This window comes from Diorhabda sublineata, chromosome X (assembly GCF_026230105.1).
Source record: "Diorhabda sublineata isolate icDioSubl1.1 chromosome X, icDioSubl1.1, whole genome shotgun sequence".
Taxonomy (NCBI): Eukaryota; Metazoa; Arthropoda; class Insecta; order Coleoptera; family Chrysomelidae; genus Diorhabda; species Diorhabda sublineata.
The window spans coordinates 10,572,045-10,591,195 of record NC_079485.1 but is presented as its reverse complement, the minus strand read 5'-3'; the positions used below and the strand labels follow the sequence as shown (position 1 = coordinate 10,591,195).

At 30.5% G+C, this 19,151-nt stretch overlaps 1 protein-coding gene across 1 annotated transcript in view; it reads left to right on the top strand.

Annotated features, from left to right (window-relative positions):
- The first annotated feature begins 347 nt into the window (after positions 1–347).
- Positions 348–19,151, top strand: part of LOC130451201 (semaphorin-1A-like) — a 233,198-nt gene continuing 214,394 nt past the window's right edge. The window contains exon 1 of the mRNA XM_056790067.1: positions 348–632. The gene's annotated coding sequence lies outside the window, so the exon portion shown is untranslated. The remainder of the gene's footprint in view (positions 633–19,151) is intronic.

The following is a 19,151-nucleotide window of genomic DNA, read 5'->3' as shown; positions in this document are numbered from 1 at the left end:
TTTCTTTGTTAGATCTAAAACTTTCCAAACAACCCTCGTATCTACACAATTACTAAGGTTTTTAATTAAAAATTATTTGTTCCAAACATTATTTTTATAAAACCAAGTGCTCTTCTTACGTCCAATTTATATAATTATCAAGAAGTTGGTGCCTTCTCACATATCTGTACCTAAGTTGGTTGTATATCACATTCATCTTTTTCCCATCTTTTTTAATTTAGTTTTGTCCAGACAACAGGTAAACCCAGGTAGGCGCAACGATCAAGCTATACAAACTTTATGAATGTTTGAATGATCCGAATATTGTCGAGTGTACACGACTAAAGAAAACGGCCAACTAACAGTAGACTGCACTGGTAAACTCGGGATCCACGTACGGTGTATTGTTTATAAAAACACGCTTTGACATTTTGAAATATCCAATTTAAAAGATATAAAACTATCAAATTATCAATTAGAGTGACTGTTTTGAACAGTTTTGTTGATACTAGTGCTTAATTGTGGTATACTGATATAGTTTAAGTGAACTTTCAAGAAGTTTTGTTGACGTATTTATAGGGAACGTGAAATTGTTTTTGAAAGATGCCTGTGTCTCCCAACGAATTCTGGTTATATTTATTCATTGCGTTCAGGTACGTTTTTGATGTGTATGAGAATTTTGAATAATGTCAGATGTTCATCAATTTAGATAGACAAGACATTGTCATTATACTAATTTACTAACATTTTATTTTATAGATTATACCCATTATTAAATTATTGTCAGGGCCCACACATATTAATTATGTAATTTTATCTCGTTGATATGATACAATGAAGCTATTTACAGGATAATAAAATATCTACCTACTTACTTGAGTAGGAATGTAAGTGCTCATGTGTATTTACATTGTTTAAAATATTAAGTGTCATTTATATACTTTCCCTGTTAATATAAACTAGTTTTCCTCTCAAATGCAAATTTCTCGAAGTATTTGCCCTGCTGTTAATTGCGTATGATATTGTTTAGGTATTGATATTGTTCTATAAATAAAACAGTAAAAACAAATAGTTAACAAACATGTCATAGGATAATAAATACTTGGGAGTAGAACGCATTATTTTAATAGGTATGACAGTGTAGTATAACGATACAATCTGTTCATATAGTAAGAATATTTCATTCCATTTTTCGAACATTATTCAAGAGTTCCTGGTAAATTATATACAGTATGGAAAAGCTTATTATTACAGCACATAATTATAAAAAATCCCGAAACATGTTTAATTTATAGATTGATATTTCCAGCGAACAGATATTTAGTATTTAACATGAGAGATGGGTGCCGCTATTGCGTAATACTGATTAAAAGCTCGTTAGTAAAAGTGAATTTTTTCTTCGATATGTCACAGACGATGAAACATGCGTTTATCATTATACCCTACAAACAAACAAAAAATATGGCCCAAACAATGAGTTCGTCTGAATAATGTGCTGTCAAGAAAGCAAAAACTGTTTTTTCCTCCATAAGATCATGGCCACAGCAATTTGGGATTTCAAAGGTGTAATCTTGATTAATTAATAAAAACGACAACTGTCAGTTTTGATATTGATTAGATTTTATTGTGTTAAAATAATATAAATTAACAATCGATTCATCAAAACATTATTTTAATCTCTTTGCAACAGCTGACTTTAGTATTCATTTTGAATTGTCTTTTATCTTATATCAACTAAACGGAGTCTTACGTTGATTTGTTCATTGGAGATGAAAAAAGTCGACTTGGGCTATATCAGGCGACTACGATGGTTGTAGTGCTCCTGAGGAGCTCGACATTTTTCACGATTCGATAAAATCTTGAAATCCGTACCAGCTGAATGAATGGAAAACGTTTCTTGTCATTAAAATTGTGGAAAAAAGTGCTTGATTTAATGGTACTGATCACAAACTTCATAAACGCGTGTGTCAGTAAGTAATATCCATTTCATGTAGATAATAGTGGTTTCCTGTCAAATTTGCATTCTTTCCGGCTCATCTCTTTCTGAAAACGTTGTGAGTAGTGTTTCTACAATATTTTATGATCCTTAAAAAATTGATTATGATCAATATATAAATCCACTGCTTATGATTTATTTGTTATCAAGAAATCTCCTACATTGTTGATGCTATACTGTATATTGATGTCGCATATAATGAAGAAGCGCACGAAAGATTAACATTATGGATTATGATTTATTGCAACTATTTGTGGCACGTTTGCTATAGCTGGGGGCTGCAACACATTGTCAGCATTTTTGTGACTAAAATGTCACACATTTATATAAAAATATTAATTAATCGATTTCTATGACAAAGCCCATTTCTGTTGTTATTAAAATATATCTAAAAGTAATTCACAAATATAGCTGCATATTGTAAAATTATTTATAGAAAGGGGGGGGGGGTTTGTAATAGTGTACCATAGCAAAGTTATGTTTCTTTGAACGAAACAGTCTGTATCTTATTTGTTGGCAAATATTTGTGATTACCTTTCGTATATCTTTAAATAGTAGATATAACGGCATTGTTACAGAAACTGATCACTTTCTGTATGAATATTTTTAGCTATAAAAACGCGTCCACATAACAACACGTCGCATGCTACAAATACTTGTAACTTGCAAATATTTCAATGATTTTGTCAATGATAGGTTTTTCTTCAAATTAGATTTTCAAATTGACGTATTAGATGTAAGTCGTAAATTTTTGTCCCCTAGTAAGGTGATAATGCCGCGTTATTTAAATGATTAAGTTCTATCTTCTATCTACCAATATTCTCTTTGATTGAATTTAAAGATGACCCAAATAACTCGTATTAAGTAAAATTTTAAAGGTCTTCTTTTAAGGAAGTAATTTAAATAATTTTAATAAATTAATTTAATTTGAAAATTACGCACAGATAAATAGATGTAAAAAATTTAAATAACCAGTTGTTCACATTCGTTTGGTAGATTGAAGGTTAAAATCAATTTGGCCGTTTTTTTTGTTGTTTGGAGATTTACAGTTAATGTAAATATTTGAAGTTTGAGGTAACGAGGTGTGAGAACTGTAATCAAAAGTTAATAACTTCACCAGTTTTCCTCCTCCGTGTTTGTAAATAAAGAACATGTGCTTAGATTAGGTAATTATATACTTGCTATTGAGATAAAGATATATTAGGCTCGATAATGTTTAATTTGATCGTCTCATAATTTTAAATCTTCAACGACAGTAGTTACTGCAAGAAATATATTTGAGACAATTATATACTTTTTTCAATTATTCGATATTAATCAGTATGTTTGTTATAAAAGGCTTCGTGTTCGTATTTTAAGTAGCATAAATGCCTAAATTTCGATTTATAAGAGCTTTGTAATTTGATGTTTTCATGGTTAAGATATTTTCACTATCTCTTGTTAGAACAGAAATTTCTTAACTTCACCAAGATTAATGCAAAATATATCATCAAATAAATCATTTATTTACTAAAGTAATATTTCCATATAAAGTGGGATATATTGAATTTGCTTGAAGCTCTTTTATTAGCTTTTGGTATTGAAGTTTCAAAACTCAAATTTTAGTTTTATGTTCTTCTTCTCTATGTTTTAATTTTTGTTGTGTTTCAATATTTTCCTGTTGATGTTTTAGTTTATGCTAAATGTCAAATTTTCATCTCTAACCTAAAATCCCTGTATTGAAAAGTCTGGACTCGAGCTATAACATCCATGTGTAAGAGAGAGAACTCTGTGTCCTTTCTCTCTCTCTCCTGTCATGTGGTCTCGTGAATGTAAACAAAACTGACCAGACTTCCATTTGACTCATCTCTTTTTGTAATTTGTTTATGACTGTAAATGTTATTTTTTTATAAAACTTTTATAATTTAAGAACATAAGAACCATGCCACTCTGTAGAAATCGGTCTAGGTTTCAAGACCTGTATGTAAGACCATGGTCATAGAGCATAAAAATGTCCAGCTAGGCGTACAAACAAAGCGCAATTCAAACGTTCAGAAGGTATTCAGAATTTATATGTGCAAATTAACTACCGCGAACAAAGTTATTAACATCCTCACTTAGTGTATGTTGTAAGGTTAGCTTGTATGTTTTGAATAATTTTTGAGGAATATACGAGGTATATTATGGGTATGAATATAAAAAAAAAAACAAAATTATTGCTTTTACTTTGATAAGTGTCTATCGTACTATCACTTAAAGAAGATTGGTTTATTGGTATTAAAACTGTTAAATGCTCATTTACGACTTGAATATATTGAAATCCAATGAAATTGTTAAAAAATTATCTAAATATTAAAAGAGAAGAACCTGTTCACGTTTATAATGAAACGCTAAATTCGCAGTATTAGTTATAGTTAGTTCAAGTATATTTGCTGATTAATGTTTTATCATGTTGCAATCAAAAGTGTTAATGCAAAAACCAGACGCAATCAACTTGTCGCAGAATAGGCCAGTTACTTTAATTTGTATACTATATATTAAATTCATATTCAGTCAGAAACTTGATTAGAATACTTCAGCAATTCATATTCAGGTATCCGCCATTCAGTCAATTGCTTCCTGTAACATGAGAGAGAGGAAGAAGAATAAATTCATCAGTTAAAATACTATTGTTTTTTTAAGATGTCTTATCAATCGCAAGGTAATAAAATTATGAGAAACAAGTAATTGAAGTATTTCAATTAAGCATGTGCTCACAATATTGTCCATTGACATTATCTAAACGTGATCGAAATTCCTTTTGAAGAGTTCTAATTACTTGAGGCGAACTTAATCTACACTAATTTATTATTTATCTTTTCGGTTCCCTTAGATAATTTTCAAAACAAATCATTGGTTTTTAATTTGTGGTAGACGTAAAACATTTATCAATTTTGCCGATTTGTACTGCAATTTGTTGATTGAAATATTATGATTAACACATTTCTGTACCTATATGTTTACAACTTTGTCATCATGAACATTTATTAGTTAATCATACTGAAAATTTTTTTAGTTATTATTTTTTAATGTATTTTAAATTAAGAGTGGTCTTTAAAAGGTTATTGCAACTTAATCCGTTTATTTTAATCTTTCTAGTTGATTTTTAAGACAAATCATTTTCGAGTGAAAATTTACAAGTTTTTTTTTAAATTTGAGTTTTTTATTCACGTAATTAATGGGAAAATAAATAGAAATAGAAATTTTACGCCAATTATTTAGGTCTTTTTTATCATTTGACATCTTCCTTGTTTTTCTTGTATTTGATTCGGTTTCAAAAATTTTCGAATTTTTATTATTGAACTTTTAACCTATATTCTAAATACTGAGATATCTGCCCTAAGTAAAATAAGTGAAAAATTTTAATTCACAATTGAAATCAAACAAAATAATAAAATCAATTTTCTTGATGTCACATTATATGAAATTAATAATAACATAAAAACGAAACCAACTGAATTCTCAAGATATTGTTCAGGTCATGTCATCCTATGCATAGGATCATAGATTATAAATTTAGCTGATAGAGGAGCTTACCCACTGTCCTGAAATTAGTTAATTAGTAGGGTTCACACTAGCAATGAAAATTTAGTGGTCCAAAAATATAACGGGTTTTTTTAAAAATATTTTGGGCGACAAATTTGTCGTCGATGTGTATGATTTTGGCGACATTTCTTGATGATTTGGCGACAATTGTCGCTATGTCGCCATGCTGGCGTGAACCCTATTAATTAGTTATTCAAAAAGCAAAAATTGCATTAAAAAAAATGATTATTATAAAAAAATGAATAAAAACGTATTCAAGAAAAGGATAAACATTATTATAATCAATTAAGGCACAAAACAAACAAATCAAAACATAATTTTCCTTTCCATATGTACAAGGACTTTCCCAACAACTGACGAATTGTTTCAATAAAATACCATAAAAGGGTAATATTGTATATAAAGTACCTTATAATGATTGTGACGCTTTCATCAATATGATAGAAAAATAAAACTACATTAACAAACAATGATATCTGAAAAAAACACACATTCATTTATAACAATTCAAAACTTCTTGAATCCGAGTCAAATAAAAAAAGAGAATATTTAGAAATTATTCCCGTAGATAGGAACGAGAAAAATGTCAATGATAAAAAAGACCTGAACAATTTGATTAAAATATATATTTTTATAAATTTTAATGCAACTAGAAATAACTTAATTGATAGCTGCTAACCGAAATAGGTGGAAACTTCAATTTATATATGTTTCTTAAAGTAATTTTTTATAAAAAGAGACTACAATCAAGACGATTTATTGAGAAAACATAAAAAAGGTCCAAGAAGTAAAATGTTGAAAGAGTTTGGATTTTTTTTGCAAATTAATCCCTAAATTATGCTTATGATATTGCACACTTTTTCGAGAATAATTAATTTAAAAACATAATAAATAGTAAGCAAAAAAAATACTAAAACCATCTGCATCATCAATATAATTTGACATACTAAGAATTGTTGGCGCCGTCCTTCCTAGTAACAATCGATAAATCTTATAATATAATAACCTCTTAAACGAATCTTAATTCCACTTCATGGGTATTGACTTTCATATTAAAAGTACTTTCTATCCAAATAATAAAAACAAAATTAATATGTACTTAGATAAATATCGTTCTGATATATTAGTTGAACCCTATAATATGATTGAATGAATCAAATAATACTAAGGGCCCTTTCACACCAAACGAATCCGAATCAATCAGAATCACTCCGAATCAAGTTGAATCTGATTGACCAAGATTCGGCTTCGAGCGCTCCGTTTAAATGTGAAGGGACTCTTTTCCCGCCTTCAGACCGGACAAATCTGGTTCAATTAGGTTTGATTCGAGGTCGCACTTGATTCAACCTGTCAGATTCCTCGTCCGGTCAGTCTTGAATCAACAACCATACGAGATGGACGTGGAGTTATTAATTTTAAAAGTTAAATATTATAAAGATTATAGATTCAGGTTGATTCAGCTGGTGTGAAAGAGTGGAGATGACGAATCAGATTCAACTTGATTCTCGGAGTGATCTAGATTGATTCGGATTCGTTTGGTGTCAAAGGGGCCTAAAAAAAGTTAGCTTTAATCAAAAATATAATAATTTTGGTTAATCTCTAACTTAATATTCTAAAAAAGTCGTAAATCAAATGAAGGTGAGTAACATTGGTCACTAAAAGACCCATTTACACACTGTAAGTGATTAGTTATTGTCCACAAGACTTTCTGGCTACAGCAGTGCTCAGTTTAATTATTGAGTATCGATTAACCTCTACCACCCCATTCGTAATTGTAAGATATGTTGATGATTCCCGCAAGAATTCATTTACACATTGATATGTGCAAGTGATTATGGACTGTTTGACTACTGCGTTTGATTCAATTAATTGTACTAGCTCGTTTGCAATTTCAAGATATATGGAAGACCCGGAAAACGAAGAACTCTTGGAATCGGAACTTATAAGACCAAACAGACTAATGAAATGAAAATACTTCGAATGCTCTTGATCATTGGTCATTGAAAAAAAGCTTTAATTGGTTTGCATTAGTTTCATAAAATTATATGTCAAACAAATTTCGAAAACAGTGGAATAAACGTAAGATTTCTATGAATATAATTTATAAACTCAATAAATGCTATTCCACTCGCCAAAATAAAATATAGAATGATTATGAGATGATTACACGATTAATACTGACAGGAAGAACGTGGAAGAACACCCAAGATGGGGGACTAGTTATTTCTGATGCACTAATATAATATGGATATGAAATATAAAACATACTGAGAAACCTGTCCAGTGATTAATAAAAGTGGAAGATAAATTGAAAATGGAAAACTTTTCGAGCAACAAGATTTATTCAAATGTACTTAAAATAATGCTACATTTTCCTTGAAACTATTAAGGTTATTACATTTATATTAAATAAATGCGAGATTTACTTGTGTTGATAAATCGGTGAACGAAATAACTCCATCCGATTGATTTTTTTTTAAATAGAGTGAGTACCTATACATATTATAAATCCCGTAACAAGCTTTTATATCATATAAATTGCATAAAGACGTTGTAAATCAACATTGAATTTGTATGGAAAACGTTTATATAATTCTTTTTAGTACATTTAAATAGAATATTGTTTTATAAGAACTTTTCCTACTTTCAATCTATTTATCATATTTGCAGATGAGAGAAATGTTATTGCAAAAAGTACTTATATGACGTGAATTAATTTTAAATTTGTAATCAAAGCTAGATGAATGGGCTTGGAAAATTTCAAAACAGTATATTCTATTTTTACGAGAATAAATACAAATTAATTTTTTAAGAATTATGGTCCAAGGATTCGTTCGGGATCCATTCCAAATAGGTCCTACGTCATCAGCGCCGATTGCATAGAAGAGCGGACGACCTTTTTTACAAAATGCTACTGGCTATAGTGACTACTGGCTATTTTGACGACAAAGAGTTGATTTGCGAGTTAAAATGTTGATTTTCTGAGAAAAATAGAGCAGGGGTTTGATCGTGGTCAATTAAACAACTTGCTCCAAATATATTCTCTTGCAATGTTCAGTTATTTTGGTACAAATAACAAGTGGTAATATACGTGGCATAAAAGCATCAAGGATTTAAGTTCTAATTGTTTAACATTTATTTTTAAGACATTTTTTACTATTAATAATAATACTTCTTTTTTGTCGTATACATTTTAAACCATACATTTTTCACTGTGCAATATCATTATATGAGATAAATGTGTAAAATATGAGAAAGTGAAATATGCACAGTAAAAGCCCGGATAAGGTTCGCAGACACCATATCACATTACTCTAATTTGAAACGAAAACATGGTTAAATGTGTCCAATGTCATTGTGCTGCTAGTGCCAGAGGCTGCAAGCATGCTATTGCATTCTTGGAAGCGTCGACGTTTAACTTAGCACGTGTATTAGTATAATTAAAACTATGTATGAGGTACCTTAATTAATTAAAAATTATCGTATATCGAAATAATATTCAGAACAAAACCGACTATTTATACTCGAAAAAAGTTTGTTTATGATATTGTCCCACTCCATTGCATTACACCACTGTTTCCTTATTTTCACTCCTTTTGGCACACTGATGAATACTTTATTTGGTGCAGCTACTGTCTTATTTGTCCTTTTTGGTAAAATACAATATTCATATCAAATATTTTGAGCACACATTTCAAAAGATACATAAACTAATTCTCTAGCTAGGTTATCGTCGTTGATGAACGTATTTGTCCGAATTTTGATAATTAATAGTAAAGTAACTATCAATCTTAAAGAAACCAAAGAAATTGCTAAACTGCGTCCCCTACTACAATATAATAATCCAAATGTCGTTTCCAAGCTCAATACAACAAAATATACACGGAGGAATAGAATCATGTTTTGGATACAAGAAAACTGAACAATTATAAACCTGTTAAAGAAATCCTTAATAGAAATACTCTAAGTGTCAGATAACCTTAAAATTTATGTAAAAAAACTCAAATAACCATTTTTTTCATTTTTAATATAGCTAAAAATTATACAGAATGATTAAGAAATCTTTTTCGGATTTGAGTATTATTTTGCATTTGCCGATAAAACATACCATCGTAATGAATATTCTTTACACCATCAGAAAGAAAAGATTTCAACCTGAGAATTTTCGATTGGAAATTAGGGTGTTTTTTCAATATCACGTCAAAATAAGGTAAAAACTTAAATATTTTGAATCATGTTTGGGAGATGGAAAGGTTAGTTTTTACCAAATTATTTCGTGAAAAAATATTTTTTTAATATATAAAAATAAAAAACCAAAAAATTGGTTGTTTCAATTTCAAAATTAGGTGAAAAAAGTGTATACATATATACAAAAGTTGTAGATCTTCCACTTTCCGATCTTAAAACCCCCGTAAATTATTTTTGCTTTCATTTTTGTTATATTCTCTCCATTTTTTCATCCTACTACTATTTTTTTCTTTCTTATTTTTCTTGTTTAAAAAATTATCGATCCTGGTCTTATTGATAATGGGAAAAGTGTAGAAAAAGAGAAGATACAATTTTTGCCAATTCATCAGTGAAGTTGTATATTTTTACAATATCCATAAAGAGATCTTCATTGATTCTAGTTAACCCTATGTTAAGGAAATATTTGTTTCAGAATTATAAATATGGGGTATATTCAATTTTTTTAAACACAACATACTAATAACCACTCGAAAACTGAAGACATAAATCAGCGCTCAATTACTTTTTTTGACATAAAACAAAACAAACGCTAACTATAAATAGAAATACAAGAGTTGATTTTAGAGTGGTGTCAAAAATAATCAATAATAGCGTCTCTTTATCTCTCTTATTAACGCCTGACTTACAATTTATTTCTTCGTAGGAAATTATTTTTTATGGTGGGAACCAATAACTGGATTTCGAAATGATAATTAGAACGATGAAGATTTATAAAACTTTTTTAAATTTAGGCACTATAGTCTATTATATTTATATAATTAAACAAGTCGGAGCAAATGAAAGATAACTAAATATTTCTAGTATAGCAACGGTCTTATAAGCAGCATATTGTGTGTAATTCACTTAGTTGTGATTAAAATATCATTTTATTGGAAATAAAATTGAATTTGGATTAACTCATAGTACTATGTTCTGGTTGAATCCATGACTGGAAGCATTTCTTTTTTGGAACGATTTTCATAAACTTATTATTTTTTCAATGTCGGGAATGGTTTTAAAACTTGCTCCTGCAAACACCTGTTTCATTTTCGGTAAGAATAGAATTTTGTATTGTGCTCATCATTTTAGAAAACGTGGGGGTCTACCTTCACATGACTCAATCTACGATTCATCGAACATATATTTTCAACATCTTATTTTCTTCTATCAATAGAAATCAAACATAACAACATAGAGAGATCGATTATCTTCTTCACAAGACCAACTACAAAACCTACGTAATAGTGTCTTCAAATTTACAGTAGTAATCGTAGAAAAAAGATATAATCGACGTAACTTAAATAACTCACCGTACTAAAAGTTGCATTTGACGTGAGCTTTGTTTACTGGGTTGTTCTTAGCGAATTTTTCGATTAAATGGCTGTTTACTATAAAAATCAGTTCCCTAAAGGACTGATTTGACTTTTTATTTAATTTTACATTGGTAAGTACCAATCTAATACAACTTGTAAACTTTTGATAATACCTCAAATGACGAATACCAGGCTACAAGGTAATTCAATGTAAGTTTGATTTGATGAGGTTCTGAGTAATGAAAGTTTTAGAATACAAAAAGTTCTGCATATTTTTAAATAGAATGTGATAAATTATCTACATCCTTGGAATTTCACCTAGTAAAAGCAGAGAAAATCAATGTAAAGTAGTTAACTTTAACGTTAACTGACTCGTTTTCATTTTTAAATTCCCCATAACAATTATTTTTCATTAAAGCAGCCATATTACCAATGGTGATTGCTGCTATCAACATTCATTCATTGTACTTTTCGATTACACCTCGTATATCACCTAAGCCGAACCATTCTATTGTTATTTATTTGCTCATTTTGACTAGAGGTTTATTTTACTTACCGGTACTTCATTTCAAAACGTTAACTGTCAACTCGTCTATTACTTCAGTTTTATCGACATTTTAAATATGTGCATAAGGAATGATTGTCTTAAAATATGTGAGAAGCCACTTCATTACTTGAAAACAATATTAAACCTATATTTTCAAATTTCGAGTGTTTGTATACATTATGTCACATCTTTATTGACTACTTCTAGTTATTTACCTTATTAGAAATTCTAATTAATTCCCACGCGATATTAAGATTGGCCTCAATAGTAACGACTACGCAATTATAATTTTATCACAGAAGCTTAAAAGTATTATCATTTAATGTATTGAAATTGATGAATAAACGTCAATGAAAAAGTTATTTCAGTTGTGCTGAATATATTTTTACTATTATCTTCAGTTTCCATGATAGTGTAACTGATGCCGCCCTCGCATACAGGAAGTTTAAGTAATCACTTTAATCGTGGCGATAATATTGGAATAAATAAATAATTACTTAGAAATTATGCAAAAATGTAACATAAATGTGTAGTAAAACAATTTGAAGAACGGATTCAAATGCCTACTACTTATTGTTCTTTGTGATCTCATTCGGGTTACTACTTTCGATACATACAATCTATTTTGTAATATTCTCTGCTAACTTTTTCTTTAAATATTTATTCTTCTTGTACATATTTTTTACCACTGAAATAGTCATTGCTGTATATTACGAATCTTATGACTGAGAAACTTGAAACTTAAAACTTGCGGTGCTGGCTCTATATATGTAGATATGATGTTATTATAAAATTCTGAAATCATTATTTCATAACGTAGCTTCAGTTGCAATTTTTCACATGCTGAACCTCCTGCTAATGTTATAGGAAAATTTTCCGATCATAAGAATACTCATAATCCTACGAAAGAATGGCCGAAGAAGAATAAAAAATTACAATAATGTATAACGCTGATCTGCAATCTTCTATAGTTAAACAACAAACAAAATTTAGTGGAAGTCTTTGGTCAGAGTATTCGACTTGGGCTGCTTGACATGAAGGAAGACACCTTGAACTAAAAATCTATTATGTAACCAGTTGTGACAATTTTTTTAGCTGTCTCGTGTCTCGTCTTTTTGATTCAACTCGTTGAGGAGAAGTAAAATGGCATAGCCTTCATGAGTAGAATCATTGTATTCTCAATGACTGTGGACAAATTAAATCAAACTAGCATTTCTACAAAATTTTGTGCAAAAACAAATGTTTCTTCGACATAATAATTTACCTGTACCTGATTAAACCAATTGAAAAGTATTTCTGTAAAAATCAAAATAAAAGTAATACATGTTTCCTGAGCTTTTATTGCCGTAGATATAATTATGAAAATATCTGAAAATATGATTTATGTGGGTGTTTATTGTTTATGTTTATCGCAAGTATTTAACTTTCGATTGTTGCAATAAAATTCGTTCATATAACTTATAGCATTATTATTTTTTAATGGTCAGTATAAATGAGTTTTTGAACATCGTATTAAAGTCTAATAAAGAATTCTTGAAATATTTTTATTATCTTATCTAGAATAAAATTTATAAATCACTTTTATTCTTGTCCCTTTTTTGGTGTTCCAACATTACACTTGGAGCAGGTCTATTTTCATTATTACTAACCAGATTGTGTTGAATTCCAGACAATTAAATTAATAAATACCTTTTGAAAGAAATAATTTTCATTAGAAGATTCAATTTTATACAGAGCCGTCATAAAGTTTTACAATTCTGCAAAATATGAAGGGATCCTGTTGATGGGTCTATTTAAAACTTCAGTCAAACAATTTTGTTCATTGATATTATATGTTTGAACCAAACCTTTGAACCTTCCAAAACTCAATTCTCTTCATATTCCAAAACAAAAAAGGTTAATAGATTCTGAGGAAAAGGAAGTGGATTTCAAAAAACTATAGTAATATTTGGGAAAAATGTATGCTTAAATGACCTAATCTGCTTACGCTGCAAGAAAGTAGACTTATGGGAAATAATTCTGAATCGATGGAATTGCGGGAAAAATATATATTGAAGCTTTACTAGATAAATATGTTAGATCTTTTTAATGTAGTTAGGTATCGTCAGGGGTTTCGAATATTTCTTTCTGGAGTCTTGATAAATGCATTTTTACATTCTGAGACTACACAGTAATTATAATTACTTTTTTTTTAAATTGAATATATTAGAAATCAAAATTAAGTGTTGGAAAATCGGAAGATATTTTTCACTTATTTATTTTACAGTTATATCTGAGGCTTGTTTCCAGGTTAAGTGATGTCATGATGAAACTCATAATGGAATTGTGGACTGCTTATCAAAATTTTTAGTTCTTCACGATTCGAAAACAAAAATACTTATTTTGTGGTATATTGTAACAATAAAATTTTCAAGAAGCCCATTCAATAAATTATGGATAAAAATTCTTGTGTGTATGTGTGGAGTAGAATCCATTGGAATAGTTTGAAATTCCTATGTTCCTTAGAATTCTTTCCATTGATGTATTAGTATTAGTATTGGTGTATTAGTATACGGAAATTCTAAATGCTCTGATGAACAAAGAAAACGTAGTATGTGCCTTCTGAGACAAAGAAGGTGCCAGTGACTATGCCCCACACGAGGTTGTCTAAAGAGCATTAGACGCGAGAGGAGTAGATAGGACAACCTCCAGATGGATGGCACCACTACTATCTACTAGAGCAGCTGAAATGAAAGTAGGACAAGACACCATTACTGCTAACAGAGGATGTCCACATGTCCGCACCCCGAATTCTTATTCAATCAGCCCGAACTCTTATTCGGGCTGATTGAAATCGGCATATCATGTTAAGGATATGTAGGAGTCATAATCATCTACGCAAGTGGATACTAAACGTCAACCAGGATAAAACCTATCTTCATTTCACGAGGAACAAAAAACTCAAGCCCATCAAGATAGACGGGCAAGTCATTGAGTGGAAAACAGGGTATATCTGGGACTCACACTAGATAGTAAACTTTCCTGGAACAAACACGAAAAGGAGATAATCACTCAAGCCACCAAAGCTCTGATGGTGTGCAGAAACTTCGCAGGGGGGAGTTGTGGCTGTAACACAAAAATCCTACTGTGGATGTGCACGGCAATTTTGAGACCAATTTTCATATATGGGGCAGTGGTTTGAGGCAATAGATCTAATCTGAATACCACGAGGAACAATCTCTCGAAGGTACAAAGACATAGTACTGGAAAGCAAGGCAGATGAAACATCACTTAGAATGTTCAGAGGCGGAATCACCAAAAAACCGTCCATAAATAATGAGCAAACTTGGAACATGTCTCAGAGTGATGCATCGAAAATTTCAGCTTTGAGAAAAAATTGCAACAATAAGTGTATATGCAACAAAATACCATACAAAAAATGAACAGAAATGCCATTAAATGGTATATAGACGGATCTAAAGCAGCAGACGACAGAACTGGAATATGAGTGTATGGGCTCAGAACCAAATACTTTGAAACCGTGGGTAACAATCTAATTATTTTTTAATTTAGGTACTTGAAAAATATGTCCAGTCCAATCTACAGAGAAACTATCGCAAAGAGGAGATCATCATCCTGTCCGATAGCCAAGCAGCCATTCGTGCTTTTTTGCTTCAATATTATAAAATCCAAACTCTTTTATATGAAATGAAATAGCTGAACCCTTCTGAAGTATCAGCTACAGAACAATAGAAAAAGGATTGAAAAAGAAGTTAGATAGGTGCAAAACCAATTATTAGAACAATCTACGGGGGCTGATTCAGTCAAATATTCTCCTGGGAAACTAGATCCAGAGAAGACCTGCTGAATGTATCGACTGTCGCCTCAATATCCACATTCTCTCGAATCGTGAAACACTACGTAACTACAGAGCATTACCCATACCTGGGAGCGTATGAAATAGAAGACGAAGGAGTGGGACTAACAGATTAGCTGTAAACACTATTTTCCCCAATATCCCAGCAAGAAAGGGGGACACAATAGATCCTTTGTGTCACAGTGTATATGAGATCCTCAAAGATACAAACATATATACATTGGTGTGTATACAAAATTAATTTAATTTGAACAAACCTCGTGATTCTCCATTCATTGAATTGAAAAGAGTCTATTATTCAAATGAATATGCCAAAATTATGCAAAAATCACGTTAGTTAATAACAGGAAAACCCACACACCAACAGCAGGTGTTAAACACTTTTTATAGTTTATAATTTACGAGTCTTTCTTATGGGAACATAAAAACTGTGATTCTCTATTTGCTAGTTCATTGTAAATGTTAATCGTAATACAGACAATAGAATTGAATCATAATAACCTGTTTTTTAGATAGCAACATTTGTCGTTCGAAAATAATGACGCTCAGTTGATTATTTTGTTCATTATATTTATTGTTGTTTTGGAAATAAATGAAAGGTGTAGTTAATTCATTTGAATTACGAGGAAATTTTATCTGAGTAAAAGCAATAAAAATAAGGTTGATCTTCACTAGCAAATGGAATAGTTCATTCGAATTCTGGTTATTACTCCTAGAAGTCAAGCAGCAACTAACTCTGTAAGTTTTGAAATTTTGCGAGAGAAACGTCATCAACTACAAGTTTTAATTTAATGAAATTCTAAGGAGCCAATAATTATACTAAATGTGTATTATGCAGGCATGAGCATCCAACCCATACGAAGTCTAAGTGCAAAATGGGCCAATACACAAGGAATTGGAGAAATTACCATTAACGTATCAATTGTGGAACCTGTGAAGAAGCCATAAAGAAGAAACCTTGAGAAATTGACGGGGCAGCTTATTAGGAATAAGTTCATTCATAAGCTCAAGAAAAAGAGCATTATGTATCCTCCAAAACTGATCAATCTTTCTAGAACTACATTCACTCTGTATACCTAAATTTTCTTTAATAACTCCCCTGGGCTTTGAAAAATTTAAAAAAAAAGTCTATTTTAACGAAAATGAATAAAACTAAATTTGAAAAGAATGATGGTGTTTATTTCAGGTCGATAAGATTAATATTAAAAAACTTATAAAGTTTAGAAGTTTGGATATATTTTAAACCGCTCGAGATCCGTTCTAAATAAGTACTACGTCATCAGCGCCGATTGTGTAGGAGAGCGGCCGGTCGGTTTAGCAAAATGCTACTGGCTAAAGTGCTATTTTGACGACAAAGACTTGATTTGCTTTGGTTCTTTAGACAGATCGATTCCCCTGCAATGGCTAATTATTTTGGCGCAAATAACGATTTCATGGCCGTTAAAATCCACGGGATGAACCAAATGAACATACAGATCGATAGAATGACATTTTCACGGGACAAAAACATTTTATGTGCACAGAACCTCTTTAATTTGAGAGAGAGAGAGAGAGAAGTGTTAAAGTTTAAACAAATATATTAAATTTAATTTGGAGCAATTTTAACTTCGATTTGTTGGAATTCTGGTGTTCGATTAAAAAAGTGTCTGATTTTCATCACTAAATAATGAAAATGAGATAGGGAAATACTATTGTTTTCTAAATGTTATGGTTAGTAACAAACAGTTACAAATATTTACAAATCTTGCGCGAATAGATGTGTCCTAGATTATAATTAAACCAGATAGTTATCACTGATAGATTACTTAACCGATTCAAAGCAGACATCGCGATATAATCTATGTTAAAGACATGTTGCAGAAATAAGTAGGTTAGTTTTATTTATATTTTGCGTCTGAATAATCAACTGTACCACCTACTAATATATTCAGCAAATTACGCCATTATTTTAGCGCAAACCCTTACGTTAGATATATGTTCAATTTGTCATTTTTCCTACATTTTGCATTAATTTACATAAAAGCAGTATTAAACTTAATTGACACTGAAAAATTATTTTTCTCAATCATAAAATTTCAGATTTTAGATTATACATAGAGTTTTTAAGGTATCAAAACAGTTTTCAGCTATATAAATGTGAAATGTTCACCAATTTAATAATTTGAAGTTTGAGGATTTCTTTTACAATCCCTAATTCGTCTCTACCAACCTGTAGAGATTTATGGCAGTTTGAGAAGAACGCTGAAAATGTTTGAAGCTTCTACCGATTACGTCCCAAAAAAAGTTAAATTGAGGACAAATTTGGTGAATGTTGGTTGGTTAGAGATGAGTTTGAGGATGGTCCAAGATTTTATCTTGCTAAATATGAAATATTCTGAGGTAAGGAATCAGATAGTTTTAATATTTCTTGCATATATCGATGCAACCACGTACTATAACAAAAAAATGGGGGATACGTCTTTTACCCCCTCTGTTCCTCATCCTCGCTCGTTCTTGATGTAACTGAACTCAATTCTTTTGTGAACTTTTAGTAGACAACGTTAGAAATCATTATAAGAAAATGAATTCTGTATTTTGATATCGGAATGGGTCATATTTATACAAATTTTATTTTCGAATATATTTTGAACATATCTGATATGTCTTTCATCGTTATTTCTGCATTAAAAGCGAAAAGTGATACATTATTGCTTGAAGGTAACAGTTACTGTTCAAAACAAATGAAGTGGCAATTCGCTTTGAAACTTGAAACTTTTAAACCTGACGGTCTAAATAAACTAATTCAAATGTGTTTGTATTGTATGTCTCTACTTACTGGTTACTACGAACTATTTTAAATAATTAACATCATGATAAGCATTTGAACAAATATAAAAGATGATCCTTTATTATAATTTTAGGCTTCTAAGGAATACTAGGTCTATTTTCTGATTCAGCGTATTCTGGATAATTTTTTCCCATATTTTGTCACATTAATTGTGAAATATCACTGTTTGCTAGTAAAATAGCCGATGATCGGCGGAAACAGTGTCCCTGTGTGTATATGACACGAGTCTAGATTAGATATAAAGGGTGTCTCATAATTAATGTCAGATTTCAATTCACTTTATTTATTGTATTATCATTCAAAAACAAAGCCCTAATATCCGAAATATTGCTAATGGGCCTTGGAAAAAACCATACTTTTGGATTAGAAGCTAAAAATTGCCGCAATGCATTTCCAAATCTCCTTTGGATTCAGTGGCAAAGGTCCGAACTAAATGCTGGATGCGGTATGAGTTCCATACCCATTAAGTTCTTCGATTTTATTTTGTGTAGCTTTCGCAGTATGTGGTTTAGCATTGCCCGCTTTCGGTTAACTAAATCTGGATATTTTTCCGATAAAATCTCATACGTTCGCATTAGCTGTCCACTATATACCTCGGCATTGATATCCGGACCACTGATTTTCCAAGTTCGAGCTGCTTAGATGAATTCAACGAACAAACCATATTCAAGCACCAAATCTCCACTATTAACGCGATTGAACCAACTTGTTAACTGTGTTTTCCCCTTCAATTTCATATATTTCCCCTAACTTCACAACTGCTTTAAACTCTTCCTTCCAATAATGTCTTAACAATACACGAATTTCATTTTTATCGCATTCCATACTATTTATTTCAAAAA